The sequence below is a fragment of the Thalassophryne amazonica genome, chromosome 16 (genome assembly GCF_902500255.1).
Source record: "Thalassophryne amazonica chromosome 16, fThaAma1.1, whole genome shotgun sequence".
In the NCBI taxonomy this organism is placed as follows: Eukaryota; Metazoa; Chordata; class Actinopteri; order Batrachoidiformes; family Batrachoididae; genus Thalassophryne; species Thalassophryne amazonica.
Window position 1 is genome coordinate 64,912,709 of NC_047118.1, and position 22,147 is coordinate 64,934,855.

General features: G+C 42.5%; 1 protein-coding gene and 1 long non-coding RNA gene across 3 annotated transcripts in view; one reads left to right on the plus strand and one right to left on the minus strand.

Annotated features, from left to right (window-relative positions):
* Positions 1-22,147, plus strand: part of si:ch73-374l24.1 (protein kinase C alpha type) — a 520,295-nt gene that overhangs the window by 52,704 nt on the left and 445,444 nt on the right. The window lies entirely within an intron of this gene.
* Positions 2,349-21,993, minus strand: LOC117527363. The gene is made up of 3 exons (XR_004565508.1): positions 21,921-21,993; positions 21,301-21,302; positions 2,349-2,361 (listed from the first exon to the last, which is right to left on the minus strand). It is a non-coding gene; the product is annotated as an uncharacterized LOC117527363 (long non-coding RNA).

Here is a 22,147-nt window from a genome sequence, read left to right on the forward strand (position 1 = left end):
TCGGTGTGTTTGTGCTTAGGCACAATGCCATTATTAAGATGACATGCGCTATTCCCTTATAATCTGTGCTTTAACAAACAAAGACAAAAGAGCAGCCGGAGAGCGCTTGCAGGGAGGAAAAAGAATGATGTAGATTAGAGGATGTGATGTTGTTCTGGAGAAAAGGCACAGAAGTGTCAGTTAATTTTTGTAGTTTCCAAAAATGGCACGTTAGGTGCCAGCCTAGTCGGGTTGGTTTTGGTGTTTGGCAGGATTTCTCTCTGGATCCACCTGATCGGGTTTGTCCCCCTTTGGTCTGTGGATGTGTGTGTGTGTGTGTGAGTTCTCTCGATGTGTGTGGATGGATGAATGGGTGTGTCATTTAATCACAGGGTTCTATATTGTGTCCCCTTTTATTTATTACTGATATCAACCCAGTGATTGTCACTAATTATATAGCTGGTTTTTATTTTTTTTTTCTCCACTTCAGTGGTGCAATCTGGTGCAACACGTTCCATCTGCTTGCACTGTGTTTTGTAAACGTGCACAAGCATGCACAAAACCGTTGCTGATGTGTCGTGCACGCCTGTGCGACCGTGCCTCCTCACGGCAGCAGTGGTTCCCCATTTCGTGTTTGGTTCGCGGATTTTCTTCCGGTTTCTGCGCTGTTTGTGTTATGTGTGAAGGGGCCCATATGGATGAGTTGCAAAGCGTTGTACCGCACTATCAAAACTGGCCTAATGTTGCACATAGTAAAGCTACCTGTATTAGGTAACAGTACCTTTGGGCATGAAGATAGTAAGAGCTGCAACAGTCTGACATTTGACACCAATGACCTTGACTTTCACCCAAATCATTGACCTCTGGGTGACATTTCCAAGGCAGTTCTGAAATCCACTTAAGTGTGTGCTACATTTGGTCCGAATCAGGTTGAAAATCAAATTCCTCAACCTTGTTGAATTTCATCCTCAACCAGATGAATTTTTGGGGTCAGCCTTCATTGACACACCAGGTTTGGTATAAATAAATAAAATCACCTTGCTGGATTAAGTCACCAAATAGACCGGCAAACATGACCTTGACCTCAATGATTTACCGTATGTTAATTTGACCTTGCTTGGCAATTCTAGAACTGAACAATAGGAGTGCAAAATCTCAACTTAAATTTTTATCCCGTCTGCACGTCTTTCATTAAAAAAATCTCCTTTAACAGTGGAATATCCAGATAAAATGCTGAAACCGACTTCTTCTGAAACTTCTCTGTTCTCTCACGACGTCCTGGATCAATAGAGCCTGAAATGACGACGGCGCCTGGGACTGCTGCGCGACGTCTCGCACCGTGGGAAGTCCTTAAAGCGACAGTATCACCTCAAAATCTCTCATCAGCCGTTAAAATTTTCACCGAAAACCAGCTTAATTTTTCGAACCGTGTCCACTTCGATGTGCCTCACAGGTTTAGAAAAAATTTTGATCAAACAAAGCGCCAGTCTCTCAGCAACTTCTCAGACAAAGGAATTCCGACGAGGGGCTGGACGACTCCTCCCACAAGGAGTGCTCACAGGCAAATAACGTCACCGACAGGCGTGGAAAAACTCACGCATGCGCACGAGGGTTCAAGCATGTCTGACGTAAAAACATATGAATGAAATCCATATAGTTTTTGAAAAAAATAAAAAGGACCTATACTTTATTGACAGCCCTCATATGTTTCTTTTTTACTTGCAGAGACCCTGAAGTTCATGTTGATGCCAAGCAAGACTCAGGAAAATGCCAAGATTAACAATATTACAGCGAACAAAAATTGTTGAGTTTTGGCACCAGACCAAGAGTGTCAAACAGGTGCAGCAACTTTATGCTAGACTGACAAAATGCAGGGCCAATATTGACATTGGTATGAAAAACTTCAACCTTTCAGCTTTCTATCCAGCCATAAATTTATTTCCTAGACATATGCTTTGACCATTTTCTTTGCTGATAAAATGTTGCATATTTTTTTGGGACACTCGATATATGTATGTATGTGTGTGTGTGTGTGGAGACAGAGAGAGAGAAAATTAGACCTTTACACTGAATTTGTGATCTGTAATGAATGTAATGTGATTTGTGGCTGTAATGAATGATTGTCCTGTGGAAATTGCGATGGATTAAAGAAGGAGCAACAATTTCCCATTTTCACAATGCACCGGCATGCCATTTATTTCTCCTTAGTTCACACAACACAAAGACTTTATAGAACATCTCAGCCTCGCCCATTAACCACACAGAGGTCCTGTCGGGAAAACATCAACAGGGCCGAGACACTTTGGTATGCGCTTCATACATGTCAGCGTTTTGTCACATGGATAACAGGAACAAACATTGGCCATTACCCACACAGGGGTCCTGGCGGGAAAACATCAAAGGGGCCGAGACATTTTGATATGCATTTCGCACATCTCAGAATGTTATTACATGCAAAACAGGGAACGCACTCTAACCACAGGTGGCAACACTTGGTATGGTGAATTATGTCCACAATGTTCATTATGTGTTGAATGTCCATTAAAGTCCTATCATCTGATCCCATTAAAGGTTGGGAAGGTTTGAGTTTATCTCAGTGTATGTTAGGTGATAGGCAGGAGTAACCTTTGGACCATAGAGTGTGTGTATATACTGTACAAAGCCTGCATGATGTCACCCATAATTTTTCTATACAGATCTGGAATAACCGATATAAAGCCAATATTTGGGTGTCGCCTTGTTGGCAGCAGCAGTCCAGTGAACTCAATAATGAATAAAGGGGTGGAGCGTGACTGGGTCAGTGTGTGACAAAAGATGCCTGAACACATCTCTCTCTTCAAGTCTGAAACAGTTAAGCTAACAGGCTAACCTCAGTTCAGGTGTTAATTAAATCACATTTTTGGGGACGGTGGTGATTTTCCTCAGGATTTGCTTTGTTGTGGACATTAAAAGTTATAAGCTGTTTATTTTTTCAATAATCGTGCATTAACAGGGCTTAACGAATTAGGCTACCAATAGCTGCAAAAAGTGATAGCTCCATTAGCGACATTAAATACCATGAGAATTTCATTCATAGAAAATATTGCACCAGAGACATCTTAAATGATCTGTCAGAATGTTTCACCACATTACAAGCCATATTATTCCATCTGAACTTTATGGTTTTAAATGTTTTAAAGTAAGAAGTTAGAAAAAAGTTCAACCCCAATACAGTTGTCGTGGAGAAGGAAACTTTATAGACAAAAAACATTTTTTTTGTACCAGGTGAGTCGCAAGAGATTATCACCTCGTGAGAAACGAGGTGATAATCGGTGAACCACAGCTGACGCACAAAACTAACGAATGCTCAGTGAAGGCAGGGCGGACCAATTTTTAGGGGGGACCATTTGGTCGGCGACACTGGTATTCACTCTGTCAGGTGAAATTGCACTTGACCCATTTTCATATCACATCATGAAAATTTTGGGTCACAGGAAAGTAAATTTTTAATGAATTGTTTTAATGTGAAGTAGAGCAGATAGCTCAGTAAGTCAGTCTGCTCTGTGTGAGACTGATCCCGTCACATCTCAGAAGCTAAGCAGTGCGGCATCTGGTTAGTACATGGATGGGAGACCTCTTCGGAACGCCAGCGGCTGTGTGTTTCTCCAGGTAAAACTGGAGTTGCACCAGGAAGGGCATCCAGCGTAAAACTTGTGCAAATACCAATGCGGCTCTGGCTGTATCGGAGCCCGACCCAAAACAGGAGCAGCTGAAATGATAACACACACAGAGCAGGTAGCTCAGTGAGGTAAGGACTTGGCGTAACAATAAGTGCACCGGGGTTTGCTTCCTAGTCATGTGACCTGTCTGTGTCCTTGGAAAAGAGACTTTATATGCCTTGTCCCAGGCCATCCAGCTGTAAATGCAGGGCTCCAGGCTGCCTCCAAATGGTTGCATTTTGCCGGTCTGGGAATGATTAGTCCACTCTGGGTTGAGTTTTAGGTGATGCCACCTCTCTAAAAAAAATATATAACGCAGGAAGGAAGCAGGTTTTTTTTTTGAAGATAAAAAAAACTAATAAGTTTTAAAATGAACACCACCTCTATAATAGCACTGATCCATGTGTTTAAGCTATGAATTTGAACCAGATGATTTTTGTTTGAATTGTCCTCCATAATGAGAAGCAAAATGAAGGAATTTACAGTGCTGAAAAAAATCTAGCCTTGATTGTAGCCATTGTTTCATAATACAGTTAAATCGGGGAAAAATGTGAATAATTACATTGCAGGATGATTTATAGTTGGCACCTCAAAATGTTCTATTTGACGTCAGTGATGATGTTTTCAATTTCATTCATTTTCTGTACCCACTTATTCCATTAAAAGGTCACAAGGGAGCTGGAGCCTATCCTAGCGGTCACTGGGTGAGAGGCGGTGTACACCCTGGACAGGCTGTCGCAGGGTCACAGACAGACAAACAAACACACACACACGCTCAGTGTAGAGTCACCAATTCACCTAACCTGCGTGTCGTTGGAAGTTAGAAGAACTCAGAGCATCTGGAGGGAAACCACATGACTACAGGAAGAATGGTAAATGGACTGCATTTATATAGCGCTTTTCCATCTGCATCAGACGCTCAAAGCACTTTACAATTATGCCTCACATTCACCCCGATGTCAGGGTGCTGCCATACAAGGCGCTCAATACACATCGGGAGCAATAGAGGATTAAAGGCCTAAAGGATTAAAGGAAGAACAAGCAAACTCCACACAGAATGGACCAGGTCGGATTTGAACCCAGCACTTTCTCACTGTGAGGCAACAGTGCTAACCACAAAACCAATGTGCCGTCCGTATTTAGTAAATTTAGTTACTTAATGCATTCACAGACAGTCAAAATAGTCAGTTGATTCTGAGTAAGAGTAGTGCTTCTTTCCCCGCTGAATATGAGGCGAACGATCGCACTGTGTTAGTGTTCAACCATAATACATAGTACATCCTGTCAGATTGTAGTCCACAGATCAAATCATAACAGAAGAGCCACATTCCATTCAGCTGTTATTACTGTGCTGCTAATCCTCTTCAGCATCTATTTCCATGACAACAAGTAATAAGATTTGTGTCACTTAGTTCCTGTTTGATACTCAAGGTGAGTGGATCAATAATACGTGCAGTGCAGTGCAGTTGTAGCTCTGCATTCTGGATTAAAAGATTCTCTCAGGGATATTTAGACCCAGATCACTCACCTCTCTGTGTAGCAGCACTCCAACTCTGCTTAATCAATTCTGTGGTGATTCCAGCCCTGGAAAACATTGGACTGGTTAAAGAGATGTTATTCTTGACCCACATAAAGTCAAAACAGCCTGTGCTTTGGAGTATGGGATGAAGTACCCGGACCCGGCGCCACGTGGGGGCGTTTGGGGGCGACGCCCCCTCACGCCATCAATCCTGCCCCCTCGGATGTGAGAGTTATAAAAAAAATAAAAAAGAAAGAAAAACAAATACTGGAAAATATAGCAAAATATTAGTTATTCAATATTATTATCACTTTACCAGGGCGTTGCTGGGCCGGTATCGTAGATTTACGTCGACGGTACCTGGCTATACCCACCCGCTATGCGTAAACAAATGACGTCATAGCGCGCAGCCCAAGAACTGTCCGCAGAGGGGGGAAAAAAAACTGCCCGCAGAGGAAAAGATGAAAATGCGAGAAGTGTGTTTTGGTCCCAATATGGATATTCTGGATGATTTTCTCATGGATAGTACGACAATGAACAGCAGCTAAAGCAGCCAGCTTGATGAGGACGCGCTGGCTAAATTGGAGAGCAGCGCGCACCAGCTAGCCGACACGACAAAAGTTAAGTGAGCCAACTTTTTATGTACACGTTACGTGTTGTGTATCTCAGTAAAAAGTGATAATAATGCAAATAACATGCTGCTGTCATGCGGTATGCATTTTCTTAGTCCCTCCGTTCATGGCCAGTCGCCCGCAATGACAGATATTAAAGTTATGTATTGTTGTAAATATATCTACATGAAAGGTTTATCTTTGACCCGTTGTGTGACTGTCATGCCCAATTGCGCTGTGTTTGCGCTTGTGATGGAGGGCTGTATGTGGGGTTAATCTACTGTCTCGTGTCGTTTCTCAGATTAGTTGTTGGTTTGGTTTTGTGGTATGCAGGAGATCACTTGACCGAGAGTCTATACGTTCAAATAATAATTAAAAAATACTGTCATCACTCTTTACTCTTACTCAGTCAGTCTCTTACACAAGCTTTCTAGGAGCGCACCCAATTCATTACGCACGCTCAGAGGCACGTCCCCTCCGGTGCGCACTTTTTTTGGGGGGGGGGGACCCCGCCCCCTGTGATAAACTCATCGCCCCCTTAATATTTTTTTTCTGGCGCCGGGCCTGGAAGTACCCCAGATTTTGTGGTACTTCAATTTGTGGCTGTTCTGTTGTCATGGGTCGGGTTTTCATTTGGTAACCTTTCTTTTTTTCAAATAGTAGCAGTGGTGGCCAAGTGGTTAGTGTGTGGGGTTTCAGTGTGGAAGGTTCCCGGTTCAAATCCCACCCCTGCCACATTTCTCCATGTAATGTAGAGTTGTGTCAGGAAAGGCATCCAGTGTATAACTTGTGGCAAATCAACATGCAGCTCCATCTTGGATCTGCTGTGGTGACCCCAAATTAAAACAAGGGAGAAGCCCCGAAGGGACTTACTTTTCTTTCAAGTGGTTGCTTTAATCTCTTCTGGCGCATTATTGAATCCATTCATCCTTTCACTTTCCATTGTTTGAGGTGAGAACTCATGGTCTGGAAGACTCCACATTCTTCGTATGTTTCATTTTATACTTTTACAACCCCAATTCCAATGAAGTTGGGACATTGGGTAAAATGTAAATAAAAACAGAATACAATGATTTGCAAATCCTCTTCAACCTATATTCAATTGAATACACCACAAAGACAAGATATTTGATGTTCAAACTGATAAACTTTATTGTTTTTGTGCAAATATTTGCTCATTTTGAAATGGATGCCTGCAACACATTTCAAAAAAGTTGGGACAAAAGACTGGGAAAGTTGATGAATGCTCAAATAACACCTGTTTGGAACATTTCACAGGTGACTGGGTATAAAAGGAGCATCCCCGAAAGGCTCAGCCATTCACAAGCAAAGATGGGGCGAGGATCACCACTTTGTGAACAACTGCATGAAAAAATAGTCCAACAGTTTAAGAACAATGTTTCTCTACATTCAATTGCAAGGAATTTAAGAATTCCATCATCTACAGTCCATAATATAATCAGAAGATTCAGTGAATCTGAAGAACTTTCTACACGTAAGCGGCAAGGTTGAAAACCAACACTGAATGCCTGTGACCTTTGATCCCTCAGATGGCACTGCATTAAATACCGACATCATTGTGTAAAGGATCTTACCACGTGGGCCCCGGAACACTTCAGAAAACCATTGTCAGTTAAAACAGTTCGTCACTACATCTACAAGTGCAAGTTAAAACTCTACCATGCAAAGCAAAAGCCATACATCAACAACATCCAGAAACGCTGCCACCTTCTCTTGGCCTGAGCTCATTTGAAATGGACAGATGCAAAGTGGAAAAGTGTGTTGTGGTCTGATGAGTCCACATTTCAGATTGTTTTTGGAAATCATGGACGTGTCCTCCAGACAAAAAAGGAAAAAGACCATCCAGATTGTTACCAGCACAAAGTTCAAAAGCCAGCATCTGTGATGGTATGGGGGGTGTGTTAGTGCCCATGGCATGGGCAACTTACACATCTGTGATGTCACCATCAATGCTGAAAGATACATCCAGGTTTTGGAGCAACACATGCTGCCATCCAAGCAATGTCTTTTTCACGGACGTCCCTGCTTATTTCAGCAAAACAATGCCAAGGCACTTTCTGCACGTGTTACAACAGCGTGCCTTCATAGTAAGAGCGTGGGTACCAGACTGGCCTGCCTGCAGTCCAGACCCGTCGCCCATTTAAAATGTGTGGCGCATTATGAAGCACAAAATATGACAATGGAGACCCTGGACTGTTGAACAACTGAAGTCGTACATCAAGCAAGAATGGGAAAGAATTCCACCTACAAAGCTTCAACAGTTAGTGTCCTCAGTTCCCAAACGCTTATTGAGTGTTGTTAGAAGGAAAGGTGATGTAACACAGTGGTAAACATACCACTGTGTTACATCCCAGTTTTTTTGAAACGTGTTGCAGGCATCCATTTCAAAATGAGCAAATATTTGCACAAAAACAATAAAGTTTATCAGTTTGAACATTAAAAATCTTGTCTTTGTGGTGTATTCAATTGAAAATAGGTTGAAGAGGATTTGCAAATCATTGTATTCTGTTTTACATCTATTTTCACACATTTTACACCGTTTTCAAACATTTTAAACGTGTTTTAAAAGAACTTTCTATTTGTCTATTTTATCCGTTGTCATATTTTAAACATCATTTTTTTAAACATCTCTGTGTGTTTTTAAACGTTTTTGGCATAGCTAACACATTTTAACATAAATATTAAGGGATGGGTATTGATAAGATTTTATCGATATGTGATCTGTGAATTTTCTGTACTAAATGTAGGCTTTACAAGTTTTCTATGTCAATAACATTTTATTGAGTCAGTAAATAAATATGAAATTGGTCACTGGATCCTTGATCTCTGGACATAAATAGAAATAAACAAAATCTGTAGTTTTTGTGAAAAGTATTTCCTTTCAGACATTAATGGCACAAATCTAACTCCATACCTCTGACCTGAGTGAGCTCTTGCAGCAGGCATCGAGCAGCTCTGTGCTGCAAGTCAACATCAATGTAATTCATAAAGAATGCAGGATGTCTCATTTTGGGAGGAAAAAAATAGTTTTAGTCTCTTGTCTGTATTGCAACGTTTGGAAAGAGGTGTCATTTGATTTAAACAGTGATTCGCTTTGAAGTTATTAATTCCGTCTGGACACTTAACATGTCTAGCGTTTGGAGCTGTGCAAACGGAATGAAGGATGAGTCTCGTTTCTTGCTCGCAACAAGAGTCCCAGTTAGTAACTTCAATCCACACAAAAGTGACTCACGATTGACATTTTTAAATGGCTTTGAGAGGGGTTAAGAAGCAGACTTGCCACTTCTGAAAAGCAGCGAAGCAATGAACTAACGACTAACTAATGAACTAACTAACTTTGTTGTTTCATGCTTCAAAGCAGAACCGTTACAGAAGCAGTTGATTACGGACCCGCTGCAGGGTCTGTAATCAACGTAAAGAAGTGATCATTTTACCAATTAACACCCTCAAAAACAGCGGCCGCTCTGAAGGACTGATAAGGGAATCATTAAGCAAAAAGGCTATTGATGTCAGTGGATCAAATAATTTCTTAATGATTCTCGAAAAGAACTGGTTCATAATACCCATCCCTCGCGCTCCCCTGAAGAGGTCTGGTGCCCCTGGGGGGCCACTGATTTGCTTTGGATGCTACCTGGACATCTTAATCTGGAAACGTTTTAGGAATGTCCAAGAAGGAGGAGACCCCAGGGTTGACACAGAATGCACTGGTGAGTCTAGAGAACTCCCAGGAGGTCTAAGACAATGTCTCCAGAGAAGAATTTTTCTCATCCTGTACATTGTTTGAGTTCAGATATATTAGCATTGTTTGAGTTCAGATATATTAGGATGCAATGTCTTGTTTTTGGTGTGTAACATCACCCCAGATAAATTGAAGACCCCAGGGAACACACAAAATGAATTTATAAATCTACAGACCACCAGATACAGACCTAGAGATCAGTAAGGATAGAAATTGATAAGATTTTATGAAACTGATGGCATTATCAATTCTGCCTGTTGGTCCAATTCTTTTTCAAATCCCATATTCCTGATCAGTTTTCTGTGTGGAAAAAGTGAAGATCTACAGAGGTTTTCAGCGTCGATGCAGCTGTGTTCCTGATTGCTAGATGCAGAGTTTGCCATCATGAAGTTACATCTGACATCATGATGCATGTGCTTGGAGTGTGGAACCCTCAGGAAAAACATGCCAGCATAGATAAGAAGAATTGATAAGATCCGACTCATAAGATTTAGATATATTGAAAATCTTGGTGTTATGTGCAGACGCGGGTTGAGGAGCGGACCAGCGTCTGACTGAACCCGGCGCTAAAAGAAAGCGGTTCCAAAAACAAAACAGTTTTATTTTTCTCCTGTGCAATAATTGGTGTACAACATAAATGTGTGGTTGTCTGGCGAGGTGAAGGACGGCGCACTCTCCAGTGCCCAAATGGATCAAAGCTCGGCGCTTCTGGACCCAGACTCACCGCCGAACACCCCCCAGGTGGATACGACAAACTGACTCTGTGAAGGATGGAAAAGGTGAGGTAAGTCAACAGCTACAACAAATATCCTTCAAAGGCACACACTATCAGCAACACATTCAGGTCTGAATTTAAGCTTTATGTAAATGAGCAGCTTCTCACAACAGGTGGAGGATCATCATTCCGTACGCCACGGCAGTGAGAAGCGAGCTGCACAATTCTCATCAATGTTCAAATATACTGCGTAACAAAATACCAAATTACTGTTAACGCTTATTCAGACAATCATCACCTCTGATGTGTGCTGACAGCATGTGTCCCTCACCCGTCCTCCTTCACAGGCACGATGTGTCAAACCCAAGCGCGGTCCTCAGCGTCTCACAAACGAACGTCACAAGGTCGGGTTCCCGGCAATTCTGCTCGAATCACTCATGGCTTAAATGCAGAACGCCATCTCATTATCTGCTTCAGCTGAAAGTCTTTAAGTTTGCACGTGAGCATCATCCACAGGTGCTGCAAATCATGCTGATGAGGGTGAAGGACTCTTCTGCCAGCACCTTCTCCACAGACAAAAAAAAATAACAAACAACCCCCCCAGAACGACTTGCAGAGCCCAACACCCCCCAGAAGACCTTTACCGCCAGTTCCAGGAGACACAGCCAAAGCCGGAATCCCACAGAGGTCCCCAGGTACACATGGAGCAACAGCGCCCCCCAGAGGACCGTACCATCAACCCCAGGAGGCACCCTCCCCACAACCCAGGAACCCCAGACCCGGCCACACTTGGCTAGTCGGCCCCACAAGCCAATTCCCCCCCAGAGGACTGTCCCATCAACCCTGGAGGTGGAACCTGGAAGGAAACATAAGAAACACAAAAATCCAACCCCCGGCGGACTTCATTAAACCACCCCGGGGGCAAATAAAACAACCGGCAAACCCTGTTACCTCCCCCAGCACCCCGAAAGACCCTAGATCACTCCCAGAGCCTATCGTCGGCTCAATTTTGGCGAACGGCACAAAACTACCAAGCTGGGGAAGGAAACAGGAAAAACTAACCCAGTCCCATCCCCTAAGCGCAGCGGAAAACCGTAAAGACGTCCAGTGCCTCAAACCGACCATATCACCAGCCCATCGGGAGGGGTGGAACTACTGAAATGGTGAACGGCACAGATCGGCCCACCACTCCGACTGAGGTACGTTCCCGCTGCACCACACCCCGGTAACACCAATGACGAACGGTCAAAGGCCCACCGGGGCTGGAGTGGAACCGGGCATCAACCAAACCCAAAAAAACGCTCCTGACAACCCCCCCCCCCCCCAGGTGCAGAGGTTTTCTGAGAAACACTCGGCGTAACCAACCTGCACCACCCCACAACCCAAAAGACAAACGGTCTTAGAGAATGTGAGGTTGGGGTTAGGGAAACAGGGAAATAAAAACAACAAAACAAAACGACCCAATCCTCAAACAAAAATTACCTAAATTCAAATAATGATTACCTGAGTCCAGCCGAGCTCCGAACCGCCAGTCGTTCACTCCACCAGAACTGCCTCTAAATCCCCAAACAAGTTATAACCCCTTACAAGAAAACAAAAACAGCCCTAATAACTAAACAACCAAAGATCTGCCCCTTTTTTTTTTTTTTTTTGTGTCCATTATTATGCCTGTCTAAGAACACCTGGAGATACGTCATTGTTATCTTTCTTGACGCTTATGTGACCGGGGCAATATGGCGGCTTCAGCTCATCCGAGCTGCATGGCTCATCCGCAAGAGGAGCCAGAGGTCCCGTCGGAGGAGTCTCAGTGGGGCGAAGAAGAGGCAGCCCTGATCTGTGTCGGGGAAAGCCCCGAGACGAAAAGACCCGCTCTGATGTCCGCCCTCTCTCGCGTCCACGCTCCTTTATCCGATCATCTAGACGAATAGCCAAAGATATTAGCTCATCTAAATCTTTTGGTTCGTCACAGACTGCTAGCTCATCTTTTAATAAATCGTTCAAACCATCCACAAACACTCCTCTCAAAAGCTGCGGCATTCCAACCGGACTGAGCAGAAAAAATTCGGAAATCCACGGAATAATCCGCCACACTCCGCCTCCCCTTGGGTGACGGAGTTATCTGCACCGGTATCGATAGTGCCGCAGCTGGAGCAGCAGGAAGCAGAACTGCAAGCTCCGCAATGCGAGCATCTGTTTGTTTAATTTGATTTGCGAGAGGCCGTAATTGCTCCCATATCTTCTCCAAGTATTCTTGAACTCTTTCAGCAAAAGGAACCGCTTCTGCCGCTGGGTCCATTTTAAAATGGCTGGGAACTACTGTTATGTGCAGACGCGGGTTGAGGAGCGGACCAGCGTCTGACTGAACCCGGCGCTAAATAACCAGAAAGCGGTTCCAAAAACAAAACAGTTTTATTTTTCTCCTGTGCAATAATTGGTGTACAACATAAATGTGTGGTTGTCTGGCAAGGTGAAGGACGGCGCGCTCTCCAGCGCCCAAATGGATCAAAGCTCGGCGCTTCTGGACCCAGACTCACTGCCGAACACCCCCCAGGTGGATACGACAAACTGACTCTGTGAAGGATGGAAAAGGTGAGGTAAGTCAACAGCTACAACAAATATCCTTCAAAGGCACACACTATCAGCAACACATTCAGGTCTGAATTTAAGCTTTATGTAAATGAGCAGCTTCTCACAACAGGTGGAGGATCATCATTCCGTACGCCACGGCAGTGAGAAGCGAGCTGCACAATTCTCATCAATGTTCAAATATACTGCGTAACAAAATACCAAATTACTGTTAACACTTATTCAGACAATCATCACCTCTGATGTGTGCTGACAGCATGTGTCCCTCACCCGTCCTCCTTCACAGGCACGATGTGTCAAACCCAGGCGCGGCCCTCAGCGTCTCACAAACGAACGTCCCAAGGTCGGGTTCCCGGCAATTCTGCTCGAATCACTCATGGCTTAAATGCAGAACGCCGTCTCATTATCTGCTTCAGCTGAAAGTCTTTAAGTTTGCACGTGAGCATCATCCACAGGTGCTGCAAATCATGCTGATGAGGGTGAAGGACTCTTCGGCCAGCACCTTCTCCACAGACAAAAACCCAGTTTGCATACCACCTGGAGAGCAAAGAAAAGAAAACAACACCAAAATGTCCAGCCAAACCCCCAACACACAACACTTGGAACCAATTCCAAACTGGAACTGGTTTTTGAATCCCATCCCATCAGAGATCAGGAGTGTAGAGAACCCCTATGGAGGACTAGTTGTATGACCAGAAAGTAAACGCCAGCTGATCATGGCATCCCTGTATATGACACAGTTACGGTGGATATCCAGTGCCACTTTAAATAACAAACTGCACTCTTTGCACATTGAGTTTCAGCTTCTTACCTTTGGACAGAGGTTTTTAGTCCCAAGATGTAAAACTAACCACTACAAAAAAAACAAAACTGTTTTGTTCGAGCTGCTATTAGTAAGGTGGCTTAGCTGAAATTTAGTGCAAATCCAGATAAAAGCATAAAATTTGGCATGAGGCTTCTCTGAGATGTACTAAATGAATTTAGAAGGGTTTGGACTATCTATGACTGAATGTTCTGGAGTTATGGGGGTAAAGACAACTAAAATGGTGACAAACATCAGTTTCAGTTTGTACAGGGGTCAAAAGTTAAATTACTCCAATTTTGATAAAAAAGTGATGCAAATTATTGGTTGAAATAAAAGGATTAAAAAATGGAATAGTTTTGACTGTGCTGAATGCTTGGTCTCCAAAGTAAAGTTCAAACAAGTTCGATGTCCATTGGATTCTATGACATGTGATTTCTACGTGGTCTGTCCAAGAAGTAACGGACCTTTTTATTTTTTTCAAAAACTATATGGATTTGAATCACGTGTGATTGCATCAGCCAAGCTTGAACCTTCGTGCGCATGCGTGAGTTTTTTCACGCCTGTCGGTTGCGTCATTTGCCTGTGGGCAGGCTTTGAGTGAGCACTGGTCCACCCCCCCGTCAGATTTTTATTGTCAGTGAAATGGCTAAGAGACTGCCGCTTTGCTCCATTAATTTTTTTTCAGAAACTCTTAGAGACAGCCAGTTGGAAACCATTCGAAAGATTCAGATGAATTTCGGTGAAGATTCTGTCGGCGTGACACGGATTAAGGAGTGTTAAAACCTTTTTAAAGATGGCCCACAGCGGTGGAGGGCGCGTCGCGCACCGAGCGGCCATCGACAGGCTGGAACGACCAGATCATTTCTAAACTGAACGCTGTGTTGATCCGGGACATTGTGTGACTACCACAGAAATGGCAAGAGAGCTGGACATAGCACGTTTGCGGCACATTCCACTGTTACAGAAGATTTTGTAATGAAAGACGTGCGGAGGATTTCGCGCGTCGGCACGGAGCCGCTCATTGCGCACAACAAAAAACACACCTCCGTCTTGGAAGTCTCACAGGACATGTTGTGGCATGTCCAGCTGTTACACAATTTCTCGGATACACTGAAAAGCCATCGAAAGCCGTCTGAATATTCTGAATGGTTTCCAACACGGACGTGTTTTTTTTTTTGGTGCTCCAGGTGCTCCATCCTGCAGCACCTGGACTCCCCAGGAACCTACGCTAGGATCCTGTTTGTGGACTTCAGCTCTGCATTCAACACCATCCTTCCAGCTTTGCTCCAGGACAAGCTTTCTCTGCTCCACGTGCCCAACTCCACCTGTAGGTGGATCTCAGACTTCCTGACGGACCGGAGTCAGTGTGTGAGGCTGCGAAAAAATGTCTCGAACACTCGGGTTCTCAGCACAGGATCTCCACAGGGCTGTGTACTTTCCCCTCTGCTCTTCTCCCTCTACACTAACTGCTGCACCTCCAGCCACGACTCCATAAAGCTCATCAAGTTTGCGGACGACACCACCCTCATCGGACTCATTTCGGATGGGAATGAGTCTGCCTACAGGAGGGAGGTGGACCGGCTGGTGACCTGGTGCAGCAGCAACAACTTGGAGCTCAACGCCCAGAAAACAGTGGAGATGATCGTGGACTTCAGGAAAGCCACAGCCCCCCCACCCTCCCTCGCCCTCACCAACAGCCCCATCACCACTGTGATTTGTCACCGCTTCCTCGGCACCACCATCACCGAGGACCTCAAGTGGGAGTCAGCCATCAGCTCCCTCATCAAGAAGGCCCAGCAGAGGATGTACTTCCTGCGGCAGCTGAAGAAGGCCAAGCTGCCTGTCCAGCTGATGGTGCAGTTCTACACGGCCATCATCGAGTCCATCCTCTGCTCCTCCATCACGGTGTGGTACGCCGGGGCCACAGCCAGGGACAGACACAGACTGCAGCGCATTGTGGCCTCTGCTGAGAAGGTGATCGGCTGTAGCCTTCCATCTCTCCACGACCTGCACGTCTCCAGGACTCTGTGCCGAGCAGGTCGGATCACAGCTGACCCTTCTCACCCTGCACACGGTCTATTCAAACCACTCCCCTCGGGCAGGAGGCTACGGTCCATCCGGACCAGAACCTCCCACCATAAGAACAGTTTCTTCCCCTCTGCCGTTAGACTCATGAACTCCTCATAACTCAGTCACCTTAAGCTTAACTCTGTCACTTTATCATTTTATCACGGGTCACTTTAGACAGTGTACTTTGGGTTTTTAATTGCACTCCTCCCACTGCAGTTTTTTTCTGTTTCTCTGTTTTTCTGTTGCACACAGCCTTTCATATTTCATATTTCTTTTTTTATCTTATATTTTATCTTATTTTGACACATATGTTATATTTTATCTTAGCATTTTATCTCTTCTTAATGTTGCACCATTGTACTGAAGCAAATTCCTAGTCTGTGAATCCTGTTCACTGGCAATGGCAATAAACTTCTTCTGATTCTGATTCTGATATAGTTTTTGAAAAAAATAAAAAGGTCTGTTACTTTTTGGACAGACCTCATATACCCTTCTATACATTCTATACCCTGTAACATGATAACTAAGCATGACAGATTGTGCAAACTGTTCCTTTTTAAAATGCTATTATCTCAACCAATAATTTGCATCATTTTTTTTTACCAAAATTGGAGCAACTTTAAGTTTTGACCCCTGTACAAACTGAAACTGACCTTTGTCACCATTTTTACTGTTTTTACCTCATAACTCCAGAACATTCAGTCATAGATAGTCCAAACTATACCTTTTTGGAATTGTGATCATGATCATGATCAGATCAATGATCAGATCAATTATGATCAGACAAATAATGTGGTATATTTTTCAACATGATTGGAGCATTTTAAAATTTTGATCCCTGTGTAATTCTTTATTGACCCCTGTAGCTCATTAGAGGTCAGCTCCAGGATGGCTCCCCTTCTAAATTCATTTAGTACATCTCAGAGAAGCCTCGTGCCAAATTTTGTGCTTTTATCCACTTTTGCACTATCCTTCCAAATTTGGTTGCTAAGCCACCTGACTATATCATATTGGTGATGAACAAGCATTAGTATATTCTATATAAATATTGCACAAGAACATTTTAGAGCAGGTAGGTACTTATTTATTCATTCTTTTTTTTTAAATTTGTGTATGTATGTATATATTGGTATTTACTGATTCATAGTTTTTAGATTGCCTTCATTTTACGGCCTGGTTGGCATAGTTTTTTCTGTTCTCCACTCAGATTGCAATAGCCAATCACAGATTAGCCTTTCTGTCCATCATTTACTTGTATGTTGGCATGCTTGGCGCCAGAAAGTTATGTTGGATCCAAAAGGAACCAAAAAGGCTAGGACCAAAAGTTATATTGGATCGGTCCCCACTGACCAATAGTGTTAGAGCTTACTGCCAACAGCTAGCCAATCAGAGCGCGGCATACGATGGTCAGGAAGTAGCTGACAGACGCTGGTTGAAAAAATGGCAACAAACATGTCAACAACAGCAGAAAATCGTCTGCTAGCGAGGTTTGCTGAGTTCACAGACAAGGAACTGGTGGAAATATTGAACTCCAAAGATGCCAAAAACACTAAGAAGGTAGACAAGCACACTACTGACGTTTTAGAAGCATTCATCGCATCAAAATCGTCGGTCACAGCAATTGGAGCTGAATCAACAAACTCTCACTGGACATATGCTGTTCACAACAAAATAAATTGATCTAATTTACTTGACTCTTTGTTGTTTGCTTAATTTGGGAGGGGGGTGGAGAACATAACAATTGATGGATGGCAAGTCGTCCAACATACAGAAATATTGGACTCCTTACCGGAATATTGGACTCTGCTTTAACTTGTTGTTACAGGTAGTAAGGAAGGAATTTATTTATAGAGCACCTTTCAAGAACAGATGTCACATTGTGCTTCACAAAAAAGTAAAAATAAACAAAATACATATAAACATGCATAATCAAACAATAAAAAGTCAGTAAAGTAAAATAAAATAAATTACACAAAGGCAAGTGTAAACAAGATGATTTTTCACTGCTTTTTGAAAGTCTCCACAGTGTCCAGAGTTCTTAAAATCCACGGGGGAGAGTTCCAAAGTCAAGCGCAATCACCTTCACTTTTAAATTTCATTGTTGGAATAACCAGCAGACCCTGGTCCAAGGACGGGAGAGACCTTCTACTGACATAAAGCTGCACCAAATCCCTAAGATAAGTGCAGGACCCCGATCATGCAAAGTTCATTTGGTGATCACCAGGGCCCTAATTTGTCACCCAAACCATGTGTACGAGCATTTCTATGCAAAGTATGGAGTTTATTATCTTGTACTTGGATTTAGAAATGTGTGTAAATATAGGTACAGCTCTGACTGTGAGGATGTACATGTAGTGGCAGAAGAGGGAAACTGCAACATGAAAACATTGCTGCCATTTTCATGCACTCTTTATTTCCTTAAATTAGTAAGTATGCAGTTAGTAATTATATCAAGTTAGAGATAGACTTGTAGTCTCATTGGTGTCAAAACTGGCAAAAGATGCTTATATGAACTAAACAGTAGCTTTTGACTTCAGTATTTAAATAAAAAATAAAGGCCTTTACCATCAAAAAACACCCCGATCTTTGTCTGTTACTACATGGCATGAAGAAAATGCATTCCCTCCTGCAGTTTTATATTAAGAATGGGCCAAATTATTTTAACTTGTTAAATTTCATTTGGAAAGATGTTTTAATAAAGACGACAGTGTGGTGATGCCACAGGAACTCAAAGGATTTTGGGACCATTCTAATGATAAGTAACTTTCTACATATTCTAGTAACTAGAATGTTTTGTGTCTTTGTGGTTATTGTGTTAAAGCTTGTTAAAATTATGCCCATAAGTGATTTTGATGTCTAAATTAAGAAACAACATGACACTGTAAGTGAATGTTCTTTGCACAAGGTGAGATACAAAACAATGTGGGCAAGTCATCGCCATTTAGGATGTGTGCGAGTACAAAAAAAAATCAGTATTTATTAAGTAGATGCTGTTTGTAAGCAAATCACTAAGTACCCGCTGTTGATAAATCCCAGGTAACCATAGGGATGGGTATTGATAAGATTTTATCGATATCAATGCCATTATCAATTCCACTTATCGATACGATTCTTTATCGATTCCCTTATCGATACCTCCTGTGAACTTTCTGTGTACTAAAAGTAAGGTTTACAGGTTTTCTATGTCAACATTTTATTGAGTCTTAAAGTAAATAAATATGAAATTGTCACTGGATCGTTGATCTCTGGACATAATAAACTCTACATGGTGGATCCTTGATCTCTGGACATAAATAGAAATAATCAAAATGTGTAGTTTTTGTCAAAAGCATTTCCTTTCAGATATTAATGACACAAATGTAACTCCATAGACGCTGAGCTCTTATGGGCCGGCTGCGCTGCATGTCAGGATGTAATTCATAAAAAATGGAGGACGTCTCATTTTGGGTAGAAAAAACATTTTGGTCTGTTGTAGTTTGTTGTCTGTACAATGTTTGGAAAGAGGTGTCATTTGATTTAAAATGCCGATTCGCTTTGAAGTTATTAATTCTGACTGGACTCTAACTTTACTCTGCAGAGAGCCACAGAGCGTTTGGAGCTGTACAAACTTGTTTCTTGGTCGCAACAAGACAAGAGTCCCGGTTAGTGACTTTAATTCGCACAAAAGTGACTCATGATTGAGATCTTTAAATGGCTTTGAGAGGGGTTAAGAAGCAAACGTGCCGCTTCTGAAAAGCTGCGAAGCAGAGAACCAACGAAGCGGCAGGTCGGAGCACTGCTTCGTTGCTTCAAGCAGAGCCACTCTGCAGAAGTGGTTGATTACAGACCCGCTGCAGGGTCTGTAATCAACGTAGATAAATGATAATTTTCCTGAAAAACACCCTCAAAAGCAACGGCCACTCTGAAGGACCAATACGGAAATTGTTAAGCAAAAAAGCTATTGATGTCGGTGGATCGAATCATTTCTTAACGATTCTTGAAAAGAACCGGTTTTCGAAACCCAACCTAAATAACCGTGCTAACCACTAAGCCACTGTGGCGGTCTCATGTTGTTTCTTAAGAAACAAACTCTTAACTTAGAATTTCAATGAACTTTCAAAAGCTTTAACACCATAGCACCTACCATCAAACATTCCATTTACCAGAAAAAGGATTAATAAACAGAATAGCTTGGACCATGTTGAATGTTTGGTATCCAAAGTAATGGTACACCGAGGTTGATGCCCATTGGATTCTTTGACATATGACCTATGTTACACCATAACATGATAACTAAGGATAACAGATGGTGCAAGCTGTCCTTTTTAAAACCCTGTCTGTGCAACCATTAATTTGCATCACTTAATACAAAAATTGGAGCTGTTTTAACTTTTGACCCCTGACCTTTTTCACCATTTAGGCAGTTTTTGCCCCATAACTCCAAAACATTCAGGCATACATAGTGCAAACTATACACTTTAGGAATCTTTATGATCAGTGAAATAATGTGGTACTTTTCAGTATCATTGCAGTATATTTAAATGGTGACTCCTATGTAAACCTTCACTGAACCCTACCTGGCTAAATCTACCACCCTGGGGTGTGTGTAGGACATGATCTACTGAGGCTGGCTTGTAAGTGTTTTTTAGTCCCCTTCAGTGGTATCGATAAGGTCAAAATTGACTTTGGGCCCATGAATCTACATGCGCTGGAGGTCGTTTTCTGCTGAAACTCTGGAAACATAATACGGCACCACTAAATGACTGATATTAAATCTACAAATTTGTTTTTTTCTTGAAACTATGTCTTTGTCACCTGCTTGTCCATTTATCAGTGGAATATCATAAAGGTGGGAATGTAGTTTTATTCACTGTAAGGCCACAAAGTGTGAAAAGCACTTTTATTTCACATGATGACATTCTGAAGTTACAGTAAATAAAAGTGGCAGTCAAATCCACAAACTGCAAACCAGCATTGGTTGGCAACAGAAAATCTGAAAAGCGGTAACTGGAAGACGCAGCAGAAGAAAAGGACAGAGTTTGTGTGGTTAAACTGACTCGTGGGACTTTCCCAGCCTTAGAGTAATATTTGGCTATTTCTGTTTCAGGACAAAGATGCAGGCAGACAGGGACTGTATGAGGGAGGCAGAAGGTTGGAGAACATTTGTGCCAGTTTTGTGAAGCGTGCATAACTTCTTCCTGCTCCCGCGGTGCTGTGAGCACGTGTGCGTGGACATATGCATATGTGTGTGCTTGTGGTGTTTGAGGTTTGCCCAGTGAGATGCTTGACTGCGGCTCTTAGTCATCCTCACACCTTGCTCACGTTTTAACTGACTGACCATCTGTCCACTCATTTTTAACCAGAAACGTATTACCTGCTGCAAGTAAATCAAAATATGCAAATTTGCACCAGCATGTAAAGTTAGAGTAAACAGAGAGAGAGAGAGAGAGAGAGAGAGAGAGAGAGAGAGAGAGAATGGGAGAAAGCAGTTTGTTGAAAATTTAATAAGTCCACCACACTGCTCGCAGGTTCATTACCTTGTAAATGAGTGTGTCTGTCTGTGGGCATATAAATGCACAACTCAAATACCAGTAATTAGATGGATTTGAATATTTTATACAAGCTAATGTGACTGTAACATCATTGGTGACAAAAATGTTCCACTTATATTCAGTGATTCTTTTTACATTACAGTTATTGATTTGACATCATTTACAGGTAAGTCGTTCAGCAGCTAGCTCAGCGGGATAAGGAGTTGAGTGACCAATATGCAGATGTGGGTTTGATTCCCTGTTGGGCCACTTGTCTGTTTTCTTGGATGAGACACCATTATCTCCATTCTCCTTTAAACAGCTGGGGAAGTAACTTGCGATGAACTGGAGTCATACATGTTAATCTGCTGCTGCGATATTGGACTTAGTCGTATTGATACTACTGTATGCCTTAAAGTGCATATTTAATCTAAACAGACTTGCTTGTTTGCTTTAGTTGTTGGGATGGAACAACAGTCCCTCACAGAAGGGTCATACAGTCCATGAGTCAAAAGCCAATTTTGATCTACCATTTAAGGGGATTAAACAACACTTACAATCCAGCCTCAGTATACCATGGCCTACACAAAAATGTACAGTATGTTAGCCATCCCAGGGTGGTAGCTATGGCCAGGTAGGTGTCAATGAAGGATTACGTAGGATCAACATTTTAAAAATGCTCCAATCATATTTAAAACTACACCACTTTATTTATCTGATCTCAAAGATTCCAAAAAGGTTTTGAATTATTAATGACTGAATGTTTTGGACTTACTTACAGTAGTGTTCAGAATAATAGTAGAGCTATGTGACTAAAAAGATTAATCCAGGTTTTGAGTATATTTCTTATTGTTACATGGGAAACAAGGTACCAGTAGATTCAGTAGATTCTCA